The sequence below is a fragment of the Lissotriton helveticus genome, chromosome 2_2, assembly GCF_964261635.1.
Source record: "Lissotriton helveticus chromosome 2_2, aLisHel1.1, whole genome shotgun sequence".
Classification (NCBI taxonomy): Eukaryota; Metazoa; Chordata; class Amphibia; order Caudata; family Salamandridae; genus Lissotriton; species Lissotriton helveticus.
Window position 1 is genome coordinate 320892309 of NC_136060.1, and position 18061 is coordinate 320910369.

At 46.5% G+C, this 18061-nt stretch overlaps 1 long non-coding RNA gene across 1 annotated transcript in view; it reads left to right on the top strand.

Annotated features, from left to right (window-relative positions):
- Positions 1-18061, top strand: part of LOC144821432 (uncharacterized) — a 181433-nt gene that overhangs the window by 116285 nt on the left and 47087 nt on the right. Inside the window, exon 2 of the long non-coding RNA XR_013608348.1 lies at positions 4965-5079. This is a non-coding gene — a long non-coding RNA (uncharacterized LOC144821432). The remainder of the gene's footprint in view (positions 1-4964; positions 5080-18061) is intronic.

The window sequence follows — 18061 nt, forward strand, 5'->3', positions numbered from 1 at the left end:
AGGAGTGATTACACACACTCAGAGACAGACTCCAGACCAAATGGGTTTTATTTCTAGAACCAAGCAGGACTTGGTACAGGTAGGTAAAATGTGCTTGTAATTGTAAAACTTTTCAAGGTAATGCAATTGGGAATGGATTTACAATCGTTACAGGTTTGTATATGCTTTGAAAACAGTCTCAATTACTTAGAAATTACTTTTGATTACTTTTGCGTTACTTTTGGATTACATTGACTACTCTGGGTGATAAGGCTAGATATCACACAGTGGATCCTACAATACAATGGTAAGTAAGACTTTTTCAGGTTTGAAATACAGTTACTTTTGTTCCATACAAAACACAGGTCAACACATTTTTAGGAACAGAAACTTGTAACATTGGTTCCTATGGGAAATAGGGTGTTAACGGTTTACAGGTAAGTAAACAACTTACAAGTATGACTTTTGGGGGTTAGGACCAAGGCTCCCTGAGGTCCATTTGGACACTCATATTGCCCCACCAGCAGTACTGGGACGGCCGGTTGCAGAGTGCAGGGGCCCAATGTTAGCCAATTGGGCACCTCGGTTGGGGACTGCTCATGGGCAGGCCACTAAGTCTTGAGAGCCAAGCTCCTAGGGGTAAGGTCCAGGCAAAGGGGGTCCCTGGTCAGCACCAAGTCAACACCACCAGCGGTGCAGGGGCGGCCAGGTGTAGGGTGATTAGGAGATGTCGAAAGCCCAAAGCAATCCTATGGGGGTGGCCGGTTTTGTATTTTGTCTGCAGGCTCTGTCAAGGAAGTCTTTCGGGAGGAACCAACAGCTGGTCAGGAAAGTTGGTGGGCTCAGAGATGTAGGTGCACCTCAGGTCCTCTTCTCCAGGACGCAGCGCGGCCGGATGCACGGGTGCATTTTGAGGTTGGATTTCACCTTACCGGGCAACTTCCTGTTGCGGGGTCTCCGTGTAGAGGCTGCAAACGACATCCGGGAGTCCAGGAGGGGTCAACCCACAGTCTTTGGAGTACTGTGGGACCTCACTGGGACTTTGGGCCACTTGGACTCGGGCCGTAGGTGACTGGTGCAGTGGTAGTTCCAAGTGTAGAGTTTCTTCATCCTCAGCATGCTTACAGTATATTTTTGGAGTTTCTCTGAACAGAGCTGTCGTTCGCAGGAGATCTAGTCTTTGTTGAAGCCAGCCAGTCCTCCCAGAGGTTTTGGAGGTCACTGGCTGCAGAACAAATCAACTTTTGGTGCAGAATCTCTGGAAACTGCAGAAGGGCTGGTGGGGCTGGGGCCAAGTCAGTTCTTCTCTACAGTGTCCTCTGTTGTGCGACTTCTTTCCTCCTTCTTCTTCATAGGTTGCAGGAATCTAGGGAAGCAAGGTGCAGGGTCCCCCTAAATACTATATTCAGGGGCGTACTAGGGGTGTGCAAGTTGGGACCAATAAGTTCCTTCTTTGTGATGAGTAGGTTATGCCATCCTCGAGTGGGGGGAACTTGAGCCTATCTCTGATTGGCTGGGTCCCCTCATCTTCAAGATGGAGGAGACTGAGATGTGTGCTTCCCCTCGCCTACCCCACCTGAGGGGTGGGGTCGGCAAGAGTGGGCACACCTCTTCTCCTAACTTGGTTTTCCTGCTGATTCTTCCGCCCAAAGAGAGGGGTCAGAACTGGTGGGAGACAGTTGCTTAGGGCAGCAAAATGCAGGGACCACTTACAAAGCTGGCAGGCCTTTGAAGCTTCCCCGTTGTGGACCCAGCCCATCTTGGGGGACGAGGCATGACACCTCTGCCCAGGATGGGCTTTGTTCCTGGACCCAGAGAGCGGAGTCACTCTACCCAGGGGTCCAGAAACCTGTCTGGTGGTGGCAAATGGTGGGCAGCCATTCAATAACCACACCAGGGCTGATTGTTTTTCAGGGGGCATCTCTAAGATACCCTCGGAGTGCATTTTACATTAAATGCCACATCGATGCTAGTGTGGGTTTATTGTGCAGAGATGTTTCCTATCAAACTTCCCAGTTTTCAATACAGCCATTATGGAGCTGTGGCGTTCATAATAAGCAACTCTCAGACCATATAGTCTTCATGGCTTTACTGCACTCACAATGGCTAAGAGTGGACTTAGACTGTGTAGATGTACAGTTTTCATACAACGGTACCCTCACCTGTGGTCTAGTGCTCCCGCCTTGAGGGGTGGCTTTCATAGGCCACAGGTACTGGATTGCAGGCATGGCACATGGGGATGTGTGCCATGTCGACTTATCACTTTTCTCTACACCAAAACACGCAGCCTGCAATGTTAAGGTACAGGGCCTCTAAGGGTGTCACAACAGGTGATGCAGCCCTTAAAAGCTTTCCCTGGTCACAGTGCCCTTGGTACACATGGTACCTTTTACAAGGGGCTTACCTGTGGCCAGAGATTTGCCAATTGTGGGTACAAAGGTACGGGAAAGAACACAGGGCCTGGTAACCTGAATAGCAGGGACCAAGGGCACATCAAGTCAAAGTGCATTAAATGTCAGGCAAAAGGTGGAGGGGTTACTGCAACAGAAACCCGCTTTCCTGCACAAAGGGACTGCCTTTTACTTGCCAAATACAGATATCCCCTGCCGCAACATTAAATCACAGAAGGATTTGTCACTTGCTTCTGGATCCCAATAAACCCTCCCAGACTCATTCCCCACTCTTCCTCTCCTCTTGAACCTTTGTTGTGGGTAGTGTAGAACAGCTTGCAGACCTGGCTAGTACAACTACATAGCATGGGATTAATGTCCTTCCTGAAAATTTGCAAAAACCAACCTCCAGTCTGGTGTCATCTCCCCTAGTGGACACGTTCTTCTTCCCAGTCAGCGGTACATCCTCCGGCTTACTGGGGACCCTTCAAGGCCCAGTACCACCCAAGGTTTCGATCCTGACCTATGGCTCAACTTGCAGGGTCCCTCAGCTGCTGCTTCTGCTGGCCCCATCTGCAGAGATCTGAGAACGGGGTGCCTTGTGGACCTCCCACCCTGGATCACCACTCACAGATCCATGGCAAAATATTAGGCTCTGCATTCAGGAAAATACTTCGGGCATCATTGGCTTTACCAGCCATAGGCATACACCACCTCACTAGAGCAACACCCAAAGACACAATGGAGGAAATTAGGGCCCTAGAGGGTTCTTCCCAAGTATCTCATGCTCCATGAAAGATACAGACCAATTGGACTTGATCTTGGCAGCAATTACTGATACCAGAGTGGCACTAGAGACAAAAATGTATACAGTGGTTTCGTAAATGTATAGACTGGGTGTCATGAAAATCCCAGCACGCAAGGACCAGCTGCAAAAATCCAGGAGGCTTGGAATATAAAACCCACACCTGTCCCGTGCCACCAGCGCGCTGTATGTGTATTTGAGTGTATTTGTGTTTATTAGCCAATATTTATTTATAATGTTGTGATATTTATATATGTTAAACTATCAGGCTGTAAAAATGCTGTTTTGATGTTCAAGTAATAAATGAGCTTGTCTTATTATTTTGTGTCACACTGGTAATGTGTACAAGTGCATTTTGTTAAAGACATGCCTTCGTTGAAAAATCGTGTTCAACAACACTTAGTATTACAGCAAAAGAAAAGCGAATCAATACAAGTAACCTGCACCAAAATGAGATCAGGTTTGTGCCAATCAGTACAAGTAAACTGCTCCAGAACGAGATCAGGTTTGTGCTGAGATCAGGCTTGTGCTGCAGTTAACATCCTGGCACACAAGTAAATGGCAATCCGCCGCACGTCGCGGTACGCAACGTGAACGCCGGCGTGGCGGCCATCTTGGGTGTGGCATTACTATTGAATGCCACACCCGACTTCTGGAAGGTGCTTAACCTTCCGCTGAAGTCACAAACACTCACCGTTTCCAGGGACGCTTCTCTGGAGTTCAGCGTAGCACGATTCCGGCTTCAGATCTTCTCTTCTTCCGGCACTCAAACTGGAAATAGGACATCTTCCTGCTTGAACCTGAAAAGAGGAAAAGAGAAAAAGAGATAGCTCAGTACTAAGGGGTCATTAGGATGGCGGGTGTCCTTTCGTGGAATGGGACCACCCGCCATTGGGGACATTAGGATGCGCCCACCACAATCCTGCATTCTTGACATTGCGGCGGGCAGTGCTCTCAGCACAGCCCGCTGCAATGCCAAGAAGGCATGTTGTGCACTTCCATGCACAACGTGGCAGGCGCAGTGCGGTGCCTGCCATGTTGTGCATGAAACTGCAGGGGGGTACCATAGGTACCCCTCATGTGCACCCCCACCCCCCAGAATCCCTGGGGGCCCGCTACGGGCCCCCAATTGTGTGAACCGCCTGCTTTTCCGTTGCGGCGTTGCCGCCATGGAAAGGCATGTCCCCGCAGACATGCTAATATGGATGGCGGTGTCTCCCAGACACCTCCACCATGTTGGCAGCTTTTCCGCCCAGTGGACCCTTGGACGGAAAACCTGTGGACAGTCTTTCTGTCCGCCGGTGTCCCCCTTCCCGCCATGATAATGTGGCTGGGGAAAATTTCAGTGCGGGCGGTGGTTTTTGGCGTGCAGATCGCCAATGCCATACGGGCGGTGACAATCTGCCCGCCATACTAATTACCCCCTAAGTTTTGTTTATTCTGGCGCCCATCGCAAGACAGAACAATCTTCTTATGCTATAAAGTATAAACAAGAAACAATTTTTGGAACTTTTGCTTGATAAAAAAAGCAAGTTTGAACTTGAACTAAGAATAGAAAAAGAACTTGGAAAATGCAATTGTGAATTTAAAGACTTATGTCAAAGTTGGAAATATCATTGTTTGTTAAAAAGCAGAATATGCTTCCTTTATGTTTAACTCCCTTTAGTGATGGAACATTTTTTGGGGACTAAGTTGCAAGTAAGTGTTATTTAAAAGGGACCTAAATTAGAGAACTCATAAGGCAGGATAAACACAAAGGTAATAATAACCTTGTCATTTATTTTATACAGCACAAGAAGATAGAAAAATCCTCTCTTCTGAATTCCTGCTCACCCGACCTTCCAAATTCATCCCACGTCATCACAGCACTACCCGGACGCTGAGTCTAACACATAGAAGTTGCAGGTAGAGAATATCTTTTATTCCTCCAGAGAAAAACTTTAATGTGTATAGAGTAGGCATGTGTACTAGAATTAGACACTTATAAAAGGCTGTTGTCTCGGAGGGCGACATCAACACCCAACTACAAGCATCCAGGATTACGGCCCTCCTCCCTGAACCCTATCGCATAGCCTTAGTGATTTAAGAAGCTCAGGTTATTCAGGTTGGGTGCTGGAAGGTTGGTTCATAACGCCTCTGCCAAACTCACCAGTGCACGTCTACAGGTAAGAGTGCATGGTTCTTGACACTCGGAAGGGGTAACTTCCTGATGTGTGTCAGGATCTGACAAGCACTGATAAGGTATTGGAAAGTCCATTAGACTGAACCAGAATGAAATGCAATTTTCCAAATGTAGCACACAATCGGGCATGGGAGATGGACAGTTTATTGATTGTATAAAGCAATCCGGAAATATGTACAAGTCCATTGAAGGGACAAATTGAAAGAATCACTGGTGCAGAACTTTCCACATAAGGTGTCTCTCAAGATGCACTTTTAATGTACCCAGTTTCATCTTCTGCATAAAGACTACCTCAACCCACATAGGTTGCATACAATATACCCCGCGGCACCGGATGCTTGTTCATGATGCCACTCAGTGCATGTGGATGTGGTCCATATGTTTTGGAATTGATGAATATTATAGATACATACAACAGATATCACGGTACACCCTTCTGAAGAGCACCCAGATTGTTTTCTACTGTGCCTGCTCCCAGCCCAAAGAATTACAACGTTACTACAACATTTTCAGACCCCTCCCTGATACTGTCTAAGCAAGTTAATTCTATAAACTGGAAACACCCCCTTGCTTCACTTTTGATATACTAGAGATATGGGGTTATAAAATGGGCCCGAGCAGAGGGCACAACATTTCAAAGAGAGGAAAAGAAGTCTGCGAAAGGGTCCATTCACAGAATATTGGGACACAGTGCTTGACGAATTTAAGCACTTAACCAGAATTTCTAGAGACACATAGGTCTGTTTTCTAGGCCTACTGGCCCTCCTGGGATTACGGATTCAGTCAATTTACCAAACCGAATCAGAAAACCAGTTGTACTGCACCTATTACCTAACCCACGGAGCAATCTTTCAGCAAGATATGTTCTAGATACAAATCAATTGCATGCAATGTTACAAGGACAAACCCTGTTACATTAAGTAATAACACACTCAAGAACACTATACCACAAATGATACATTTTAAATATATATTTTACAATCAAAATCCTAGTCTAGTGCACATAATATAAATTGTAACCACAAAGATGAGAAATAATGTAGCATCAGCAACAGATCTGCAAAATGGGTTGGAAACTGCGTCTGCAGGAGTCTTTGAATTTCAGATGCAGATTAGGCTGTGTGCAAAGCAAAGGTTTCTGCCACAGAGGGTAAAGACACCGCTTTATGCATTAATATCATAGTAAGCTTATTCAAATAATCTAAGTACATATTTATTGTGTATAATTTTGGCCATGAAAAACCTTCAATCAACTTTCTTGGAGGGAGATACAATGAAATACTACAACATTTCAATGTTTTTTGAGTAGTTCATAGATAAGTAAACTCAGAATTCATCGTACAACAGCTATCCTTTGTACTTATTAGATAGTAACCCATTTCTAATATAAGAAGGAAAGAATGGGGCCAGTGTTGCCAGCAATTTGCAGGTGAAACCTGGCATCAAAGGGTTACTGCCATGCAAAGTGATGGACTCGCAAAGAAGTGTCCTAGAGGATTAGCGTACACAGATGTGCTTATGAATGTTGGTTTATCTTTTGTCCAGTAACTGAATTCAAATTGGAATTTCCATTCATGATAAAGGATTGCAACATGTAGTTTGTTCATACCACTCTAATGATACATGTTTTTGGAAGTGATACAAATGAAAGACAGAACTGGCAAGGTGCTTTCTATTTCTTCAATGTTTAAAATGGAATATGATATGGTTATAGAAATTGTTCTCTGAGTTAAGGTCAAATTGTAAGTATTGAACTGAGCTCTTTTTTATATAAACTGCCAAGGCACTATACTTGCATTTATGGTTTGTAATGCCAAATTTAACTATGTTATTGCATGTGTCCGAGCTTGCCCCTGTTGTAAGAGACTTAAATGTTCTTTTGGAAAATTCAGGGTTGGTGAGAGTATGGTAGAAGCTGTGTTTACTTGGTTTGAGGGGGTCTGAAATCCATCACCTATGACTTTAAACATGGTCGTCATTATCCCTCTGTCACTTTCTCTAATTCTTCTGGTAACTCACTTTCTGAATATACCTGTTCTTCTTTAATAATGGCACATATATAGGCTGTTGGACCTGGCCCTTTTTCAGGGTCAGCCCCAAATGTTATGCCTTCCTCTCCCCCTTTTTGCTGACCTCGTGTTTGTTGGGTTTAGAGCTCTTGGCACTTTACCATTGCTGACCAGTGGTAAAGTGCATGTGCTCTCTGCTTTAAACATGGTAACATTGGCTTAAACACAACCAACATATTTAATTTACTTATAAGTCACCATATGTGCCCAGAGCCTGTACATGAAATACTACTGGTGGGCCTGCAGCACTGACTGGGCACTTCAGTAGCCCTTTAAACATATCTAAGGCCTGGCACTGCAGAGCCTATGTATACAGTTTTAAACTGCCATTTCAACCTGGCAAGTTAACCCTCTTGCCAGGCCTAAACCTTCCTTCTTAATACATATGTCACCCCGAAGGTGTGCCCTAGGCAGCTCAGAGCGCAGGGTGCAGTGTACTTAAAATGTTGGGCATGTACCTTTAAGTTTCAGATGCCAAGGTAGTGAAAACTCTTAAATCAATTTTTCACTGCAGCAAGATATAGCTCTACCAAATTTCAACATTGGGATTGCCTTAAACATTGAATACGTGTAATTTTTTATTGGGAAAATATAGATGTTCTGAGTTTGGTGTCTCTGGACTCACTTATGGTGGAGTCAGATTTTAAGTTGTAAGCCTGAAAATACCACTTTTAGAAAGTTGGCATTTTCTTACTTTAACAATTCTGTGCCTCTGCCTGTCTCTGAATTCACATCTGGGGTAGGTGACAGCTGTGCTTTGTGCATTCCCTCTAGAAAAGCGACACACACCGAACGCTTTGGTGTACCTGATGGGCTATTCACATCCAGATAAGCCATCACCAGGCTGAGGGCCATACAGGGCAGGATGGAAGGGAGGAGCTGACACTTGCATCTGAATAGAACTGTGCCTGTCCCCACACAAAGAGATGCATACCCCCCTGCATTTACCCTGGAGTGACTCTGGAGCCACAGCAGTGAAGGCAGGGACCTTTTGCACTTCAAAGACCTCTCTTTCAAATCTCTCCCACTGCAAAGGCAATACTAGGTATACGTTTTGCAGCCAAGGTCATCGAAAAGGCTGTCAACACCCAGCTAGCATATCTTATCGAAGCCAACAATGTCCTGGACATCTCCCAATCTGGATTCTGCAGCAACCACAGCACCAAGACCGCCCTCCTCGCTGCAACTGATGACATCCGTGCCCTCCTCTACCAGGGCCAAATGGCAGCCCTCATCCTCCTGGACCTATCAGCAGCCTTTGACACCATCTCCATCCGCACACTAGCCCCCTTACTCCATGACGCTGGCTTCTGAAGACAGGCCCTAGAATGTATACGCTCATTCCTCACAGGCAGAGCACAGAGAGTCAGACTTCCGCCCTACCTCTCGGAACCGACAGAGACCAGATGCAGATTACCCCAGGGATACTCCCTCAGCCCAACCTTCTTCAACATCTACATGGCCCCCCTCGCTACCATCATCAGAAACCACAGGCTCAACATCGTCTCCTATGCCGATAACACCCAACTCATCCTGACCCTCACCAAGGAACCCAACATCACCAGGCACATCTTCCAAGAAGGGATGAAAGCCATCGTAACCTGGATGAAGAACAGCTGCCTGAAGCTCAACTCAGAGAAAACAGACGTCCTTGTCCTCGGCTCCACCCCCTCAGCTTGGGACAACACCTGGTGGCCCCTTCACCCTCGGAAACCCACCCACCCCGACAGACCATGCACGCAACCTCGGCATTGTACTGGACTCATCGCCAGATCAACCCCGTCTCTTCGGCCTTCACCATACTCCATAAAACATTCAAATGGATCCCCACCGAATCCAGAAAAATGCTCACACAAGCACTCATCACCAGGAGGCTAGATGTTAGAAATGGGATTTCTGGTTGGCTTGGGCTTGCACCTAAGCCAGGCAGAAACCACAACTGTAGTCAGGATAAGGGAGTTACACTCCTAAAATAACCTCTGCTCACCCCCCTGGTAGCTTAGCACGAGCAGTCAGGCTTACCTTAGAGGCAGTGTGTAAAGCATTTGGACATAACCAACAGTAATACAGTGTAAGCACTACAAAAGGACACCACACCAGTTTAGAAAAATATCCAATATTTTTATATACTTAGGACAAGACCAAAAACGTTAAATATCGACAATACAGTAATTAAAAATCTTCAGTTATCAAAATATGCTTCAAAATAGTTCCTTGATGTCAATTGCTCCGTCTGGGGCTATCACGGCATCGTGAACAAACAAATCCAAACAGTTCTGGCTGATCGCGCTGTCGCAGGCCAGCTACGGTGTTGGGAAGACCAGCAAACAGTACCTTTTAGAAATGCAGGGCATTGGCGACCTCTCGTTGAGCTTCCAAAAGCACGGCGTCCACAGGCATCGGTTCCGGAGGTCGGTGCAGGAGTCACCAGGGCCCTCTAAGTCACACGTTCAAACTCCTCTCTGGTGAAGTCAGGAGAGCTGGCGTTGGCAGGCATCGAGTGTTGCGGTGAGTAGTGCAGCCGTGCGGTGCCCTCAGGTCGCGGTGCGAGCAGCGGTTGAGTGGCGGCATCAGATGGCATAGTCAGTGAGACCAGGGTCACGGTGCAAAGTGATGCGATGCTCATCGCGTTGCTGACAGGTCACGGTGCAAGCAGCTGCTTCGTCGTTGCTGAAGTGCTGTCGTCAGCTGAAGAACTGAATGTTATGGCGCCAGCGTCGGTAGGCCAAGGCTGCGGTGCAGGATGAGGGCGGTGCATCGTGTAACTTTACAAGCGGTGCCCCCGAAACATGGTGCAAGCAGCGGCGTCGATTTTGTTGTTGGGCGGCATCGTCAGTGATATCAAGGCATTGTCGTGAAGCGTGGCGGTGCAGAGCTCGATGCCCACATGTCGCGGTGCGAGCAGCAGCTCGGTGGCAGAGTCAGCAGGGGTCATCGGTGAGATGGTGCCCTCTGCGGTGCCTACAGGACACGAAGTCGAGAGCGGCATCGCAAACGGCGTCGGTTTGCTTTTTCTTCTGTTGCAGCACAAAACACACAGTCCCCAGTGCTGAGGGCATAAGAGCTTGAAGTCTTTGCTGTCCCTAAGACTTCTTGAACAGGAGGCAACCTCTACCTCAAGTCCTTGGAGAAACTCCCAAAATTAGATTTCAGAAAGTTCAGTCCAGTCCTTTCACTGCCCAAGACAGAAGCAACCACTGCAGGCCAGCACAGCAAAGCACACAGAAAAGCTTCTCCAGCTCTTCTTCTTGGCAGTCTTCTTGGTCCATAAGACTTCTAACGTTCAGGGGCCTGGGCTCCAATATTTATTTCCCAAAATCCTTTGATCTCTTAGGCAGAGAGTGTCTATGCCCAGCCAGAACCAGTTCTGCCTTCTCTGGTGTGACTTCCTGGCAGGAGGTGGAGACGGCATGGTCAGAAGCAGACCAGGCCCTTTGAGGTGCAAGGAAATCTCCCCCCCTTCCCCAATTGCAGCACAGGTCTATTCGGCCCTTTCCTGACCCCTCTAGACTAGCTGGAGCCACTCCTGCTTCCCAGCCTTCTGTCATCCAAAACCCAGACAGGCAATCAACATTCCAGCAGAGGCACACAGGATGACTGAGCAAGAAAATACCTACTTTCTGAAAGTGGTATTTTAAAACACAAAATGTAAAAATCACCTTCACTAAAAGATGCATCTTTAGATTCTGAGTTCAGGCATACTGACCTTTATTTTCCTACCTAATTCCCCGAGCCAGTTATGTCTATAAGATATTATAAACAAACTTCCTATTCTGTCATATGGGGGAACAGGTAGCCTTGCAATAGTTAACAAGCATTTACAATGCAATAGGTCTCGGGTTAATTAAGTTTGAGCTATTGGCATTGCTTAATATTGCAACACCAATTGCACCAAAAGTCTATAAATTGTAGGCCAAAAAAATGTGTATTTATTTTTGTAGCAGTGGTGGCATGCTGCACTTTAAATGAATATGTTTGAAAGTAAAGTGCGCCATACTGCGATTGCTACGATAGTTATTTGTGGATGCGTTAACAATTGATGTGTGCACTGATGGCTGGTGGTGTGTGTGCCTGTAGAAATTGTGCACTGATGGCTGGTGGTGTGTGTGCCTGGTGGAAGTGTGCACTGCCAGCTGGTGGTGTGTGTGTCTGGTGGAAGCGTGTACTGATGGTTGGTGGTGTGTGTACCTAGTTAAAGTGTGCACTGATGGCTGGTGGTGTGTGTCTGATGAAAGCGTGCACTGACAGCTGGTGGTGTTTGGGCACGGTAAAAGCGTGCACTGACTGCTGGTGGTGTTTGTGCCCAGTGAAAGCATGCACTGACGACTGATGGTGCCTGTGCCTGGTGAAAGTGTGCACTGACAGTGTGATTGTGTGTGTGGTTGTGTGTGTGTGTGTGTGTGTGTGTGTGTGTGTGTGTGTGGTGGTGCGTGTGGTGGTGTGTGTGTGTGCTGTTGTCTGTGTGTGTGGTTGTGTTTGTGTGTGGTTGTGTGTGTGGTTGTGTGTGTGTGGCTGTGTGTGTGTGTGTGTGTGTGTGTGTGTGGCTGTGTGTGTGTGTGAGTGTGTGTGGCTGTGTGGCTGTGTGTGTGTGTGGCTGTGTGTATGTGGCTGTGTGTATGTGGCTGTGTGTATGTGGCTGTGTGTATGGTTGTGGCTGTGTGTGTGTTGTTGTGTGTGTGTGGCTGTGCGTGTGTTGCTGTGTGTGTGTGGCTGTGTGTTTCTCTATGCACTCATTAAACAACCCAAAACATTGCTGCAGCCTGGACAGCCCTCAAGCACTTGCATTTGCAAATACCACCAACATAGCAGTGCTTGAAAGCTATGTTGTCCTGCCACCCCATGGTTGACCACACCAAAAACTGATGAGAGATCAACCATCACCATGAGACAGGCAACTCCATACTCCCATCCAGTATGTATTGTGGATATCTAGAAGACAACACAGAATCATGATTTGAGCAAAAAATATTTTGGAAACTGTTAACATGGGCTGGGAGTGTAGCCTCAATTATCTTTTTATGCAAAAGTAGGTTGCTTTGTCTCTTTGTGTGGTCAGTGAAGAAATCATTCAACGGCCCACGAATTAACAACTGCCCAGGGAAATCCTAAGTCTTACATAAGCTGAACACAAGCGCAACAAATGGACAACGAGACAAGTAACTGGAAAACTGAAGCATGATCAAAGGAAAATCAGAAAAGAGTTCAATCAAGCAGAGTGGTTTGAGCTTAACAGTACTGAGAGACAAAAATCATAGATGCAGGCTCCTCGTTTTCATGCCTCTCATTGATCCCTGCCACGGCTCCCCACTGATGCAAGATCCCAACTTAAGACTGCATGCATTACTCTTAATATACTCCATAACTCCACCCACTTCCACCTGGATCAAAAACTGAAAATCTGTGGCACTCAACGAGGATCAGGGAATACCCGAGTTCCTCCTGTTCGAACTACTGACTTTTAAGGCATGAACACTATGTGAGACAGGCAATATCTAGTGGTGGGACAAAGCTTTGGAACTCTCTCCCACCAACCCTTAGCCCATTCTCATGTTTACTCACATTTAAAAGAGAACTTGAAATCCTCCTATTTGGAAGTCCTTTTGATTGAAGTGGGGCTTGTTACTCGCTGCTCCAATGTTGAGTTGACTTGCCTTTCCAGTTACGAAATATGTGCTCTCGCCGCACTTGTGGTTACTTACTGCTGATTTACTATGATGGTTTAGTAACTACTTCTTGCCCTGTAACGTACCTGATGCATGAACTGTTTGTTCCTTGTTTTGCTGGCCCTAATTGGTTGCTTTTATGATATTTTTAACCAGAACTCACTCCATGCTCTATTGTAAAGTGCTCTAATGCCTTTGGGACAAGACTGTGCTATATATTTATGTGTTGGTTTTGAAAATAGCTAAATTAATAGCTTTGTCATTTACAATGTCAATAGTTATAACTTTCACAAAGGTGACGCCTATGGCATTTGTAATGCAACATGTTTTGTATTTACGTGACTTAGATGTATTGATATTACAAATAACAATGGCTTTTAATTTTTTTAAAATAATTAATACTTAAATAAAAGTGATTGTAATTTATAATGGCAATAGCTTACACATTTGTAAATAACTTTTGTGAAGATTATGTTCAGTGTATTTTATTGTGATGAAAATGCAAGAACAGAAGTGAAATATTAACATCTTTTTGACATTTGTAATAAAGCTTGAAACATTGAGAGAACATATTTGAACCAGTTGTTGTTGAATGGTTGCACAGATTGATGCTGTGATGGCGCGGAGTGATGTTGTGGTGGTGCTGAGTGATGCTGTGATGGTGCTGAGTGATGCTGTGGTGGTGCTGAGTGGTGCTATGGTGGTGCTGAGTGATAATGTGGTGGTGCTGAGTGATGCTGTGGAGGCCCTGAGTGATGCTGTGGAGGCCCTGAGTGATGCTGTGGAGGCCCTGAGTGATGCTGTGGAGGCCCTGAGTGATGCTGTGGAGGCCCTGAGTGATGCTGTGGAGGCCCTGAGTGATGCTGTGGAGGCCCTGAGTGATGCTGTGGAGGCCCTGAGTGATGCTGTGGAGGCCCTGAGTGATGCTGTGGAGGCCCTGAGTGATGCTGTGGAGGCCCTGAGTGATGCTGTGGTGTTCCAGAGCGATGCTGTAGTGTTCCAGAGTGATGCTGTGGTGGTGCTGAGTGATGCTGTGGTGGTGCTGAGTGATGCTGGGGTGGTGCTGAGTGATGCTGGGGTGGTGCTGAGTGATGCTGGAGTGGTGCTGGGGTGGTGCTGAGTGATGCTGTGGTGGTGCTGAGTGATGCTGTGGTGGTGCTGAGTGATGCTGTGGTGGTGCTGAGTGATAATATGGTGGTGCTGAGTGGTGCTGTGGTGGTGCTGAGTGATAATGTGGTGGTGCTGAGTGATGCTGGGGTAGCGCTGAGTGATGATGTAGTGATGCTGAATGGTGCTGTGGTGATGCTGATTGATGCTGGGGTGGTGCTGAGTGATGCTGGGGTGGTGCTGAGTGATGCTGGGGTGGTGCTGAGTGATGCTGGGGTGGTGCTGAGTGATGCTGGGGTGGTGCTGAGTGATGCTGGGGTGGTGCTGAGTGATGCTGGGGTGGTGCTGAGTGGTGCTGTGGTGGTGCTGAGTGGTGCTGTGGTGGTGCTGAGTGGTGCTGTGGTGGTGCTGAGTGATGCTGGGGTGGTGCTGAGTGATAATGTGGTGGTGCTGAGTGATAATGTAGTGGTGCTGAGTGATAATGTAGTGGTGCTGAGTGATGCTGTGGTGGTGCTGAGTGATGCTGGGGTGGCGCTGAGTGATGCTGTTGTGGTGCAAAACCATAGATCTAGTTTACATGAAAGAGGAGGTGACTACAAATGTCTCAGACATGGGGGCAAATCCCCTTTGGGACAAGGCCCTACGCTTTGATTGCCAATTGTCACATGACCACAGACATCAGCACGCCTTGCATAAACAGCACCATGATGTGATACACAATGTCATTTTCGGTTGTTTTCAGACACAGTTAATGCCATTCGCACTATTAGCCCCTCACACAGGCCGCAGATCTTGAAATCCAGAGAGCCCAGAGCTCTTCATGGACCCCTTAAAAAGCAGCTCGTAGGGGACCCTCGCCATCTGTAAACTGCTGCACAGACCACCTCACTGGCATCTGAAGTCCGGCTGCATAAGCACAGAGGGCCAGCACTGCCATAAGGGGAGGTAAGACAGCAGGCACAGGCTGCCACCTAGTGGTGATGCCAAATGTCTGCACAGGCCCTAAATAATGGTGACTTTTAAGTGTATGGATGCAAGGGTGTGCATTTACAGCCTTTGAACAAGCCTGTTTGAAAGCGGTGACGTGGTAGTGGTATAGGCTGGTGTGCCACAAAATGTACACAGCCTCGTTTAGTACACAATTCAGTAGTTGATGAAGGGGAACCATCTCAGAAATGACGCAAGTGTTTGCAATGCTATTTTCGAGTCAGCAGTTTTGTTTAGAGTCAAGAATTCCTTTTACACCCCCTTTGCCAGGTGATTCATCAGCATGATACCCCATAAAATATGAGACCAAACCCATCGGTCCCACTTGACAATTCTTTCGGAGGTGTGCACTGGACTGTGCTTCTTAAAGGAGCTACGTCCTCGCTGTCAGAAGCCCGTCACACATGAGATACACCGTCTATGTTGTAGTGACAGGCACTGCCAAAAAAAGAACACTTGTACAAACACTTCTAAGTTATTAGTTCTGAAAGTAAATACTCCGACAAAAAACATTTCCAAAAGTGTTTGTTTCAAAAATACCTTGATGTAAAGACTGCATGAAGGGGGAGGGGCTTAAGAGGACGGGCCGAGTTTGTCATGCAGAGTTAAAGCAAGTATCTAAGGACTTGTGGTATAGGGTTAAGGGTTTTGGGATAGGAGGGTTAGAGGTTATGGGCATAGGCTTATTCGTCTGCGATATAAGGGTAAGGGTTAAGTGTTTAGGATAGAAGGGCAAAGAGGGAGCGCAGGGTTAGGGGGTACATGGTTAAAGGGTGCAGGGTAACGTAAGCAAAGAGTGGTTAGAGATTCATGGGAAGGACTTTGGAATATAGGCGTTACAGGTAAGGAGTTCATGGTGAGAAGTATAGGGCTGGTGTTTGGGATATGTGGTTAGGATATTTGATTAAGGATGTAAAGCTTAAGTTATACAGTTATGGTTCACGGTATATGGTTAAGTGTGCTAGGCTTAGGGGTGGGCGTAGGGGGTGACTAGTATGCTAACCTTTGTTTAGTGTGTAAGGTGTGTTGATAAAGGTTAGTTATTTTTAGCCTGCCTCTTCAAATAAAAAAATAAAAAACAAAGTGCTGCCCTCACAATAACACTGCACTTAATTAACTCCAATGAGCACACTACAACTTTGAAATGATGCAACTAGACGTGTTAAAAACAAACTGATGCTGTTTCTCAGTTTAAAAACAAAAATCAACAAGGGCAAATCGTAGTGACTTGCGCCAAGAATAATGAACTCCTCCGACAACCGAGGCTGCAATTACACCCTTGACATCACACGAGTTCAGTTGTTTAATGCCCCTCCTTTATCACTAGAACACTACTGCACTCCATCAGACGCCTAGCTTCCTTACCCCGAGCACCCTGGTCTTTCTGCTTCCCTCGTCCCTTCTAACCCTTTCACTTGTTAATTTGATGCTTAAATATGGATTTAAAAAGAACAAATCCAGATGGAACGATTCTTGTATTATTTGTAATATCGTGTTTATTTTAACGTGTATGCTTAGTGTAAATATGGACAAATGATTCCCAATGAAAGTATTTTATTATAAAAAGCAGCAGTACGTTGCCTCTTAATTCACCAATGCCCTAATTAGATAGTCTATAGCTCATGGGAGTAATAAGCAATGTAATAGAGCTTGGTAAAGCGGGGTAACAGTTCTGAAGCACCCTCGATGCTAACATAAGAGGAAATTGAGCTACAAAGGAATTTGCTCAAGATTACACAATTCGTGCAAGCTATGATTCGACGGGCTCTTTTTCTGGCCCGCCTAATGAAGCAACCGCTTTACCAGGCTCCTGGCTACCGCACAGAGCCTTAGCGTGGGAGCTTGCTCCATTGTGCCACCCAATACCACAGGGCTAGAAAAAGTGTCATTTAACTGTGAAGTTGCACTTCAGCGCGTGCGACACCTTCACCTTCGATGTCTCAACACTCCCCTTCTTTGGATCCGGTGTGTCGCTGGGCCTGGGCTCCTGGCTGCCAGTTAAATATATAACACAAGTTGCGGTGGAGAAGAGTTGCGTGCTGACAAAACGCATGGCAACTTAGCTTTTGCAACACAAAAGTGATAATGCCAGACAGAGTGAAGAGGGACGAGGTGAGGGTGAGAGGTGAACGCATGGAACGGGACTGAAGGACCATTTTAGAGCCACGACGAAGGGGGGTTTCCACTTTCTATCACCCAAATTTAGAGCAAACAGGCTAGATAACTTAGTGAGTTGAGTACTCTCGGTAGAGATGCGCGAATGATCCACTAATCGGAATAATAGCAGGGTTTCAACTCTGACTTTGGTCCATCCCAGGTAAAACAAGTGTCAGAAAGACAGCTATTTCAAAAGAAAAATGATAAATGTCTGAAAACAGGAAGTAGTCGAGGAAGGCACAGGGCAGCGGGGCCGTGAAAGTGAAAGCGCGGCCGCGAGATGCGCTCTGTGGAGGGGAGGGGCGAGCAATAAAAAGGCAGATGGTGGGATGGGTGTGAGTGAGGGGGAGCAGAAGCCTTTGATGGTGGTGTGCGAGGCCAAGCACACGCCTGGGAAAGCTTCATGCTTGAGTGCCCAACATGCATTGCACGAAATCCGGCTGGTTCAAGAGACTTTAGTTCAGTAATAATAGGATCGAGTTATAAATAACTCGACCTAAAAAGAGAGACAGATATGGGGGCAGAGAAAAAGCAAGAGAAAAAAGATAGAGGGGGTTGAGAAAGAGACTGAAAGAGAACAACACAAAAGAGAGAAAAGCGTGGGATAGGGCATAAGCTAAAGAGAGAGACAGAAGACAGACAGACACGCACAAAGGGAGAGAGTGGGACAGAGGGAGAATGGCAAAAATTAGAGTAAACAAAGACCAGACTTCAAGGGGTTG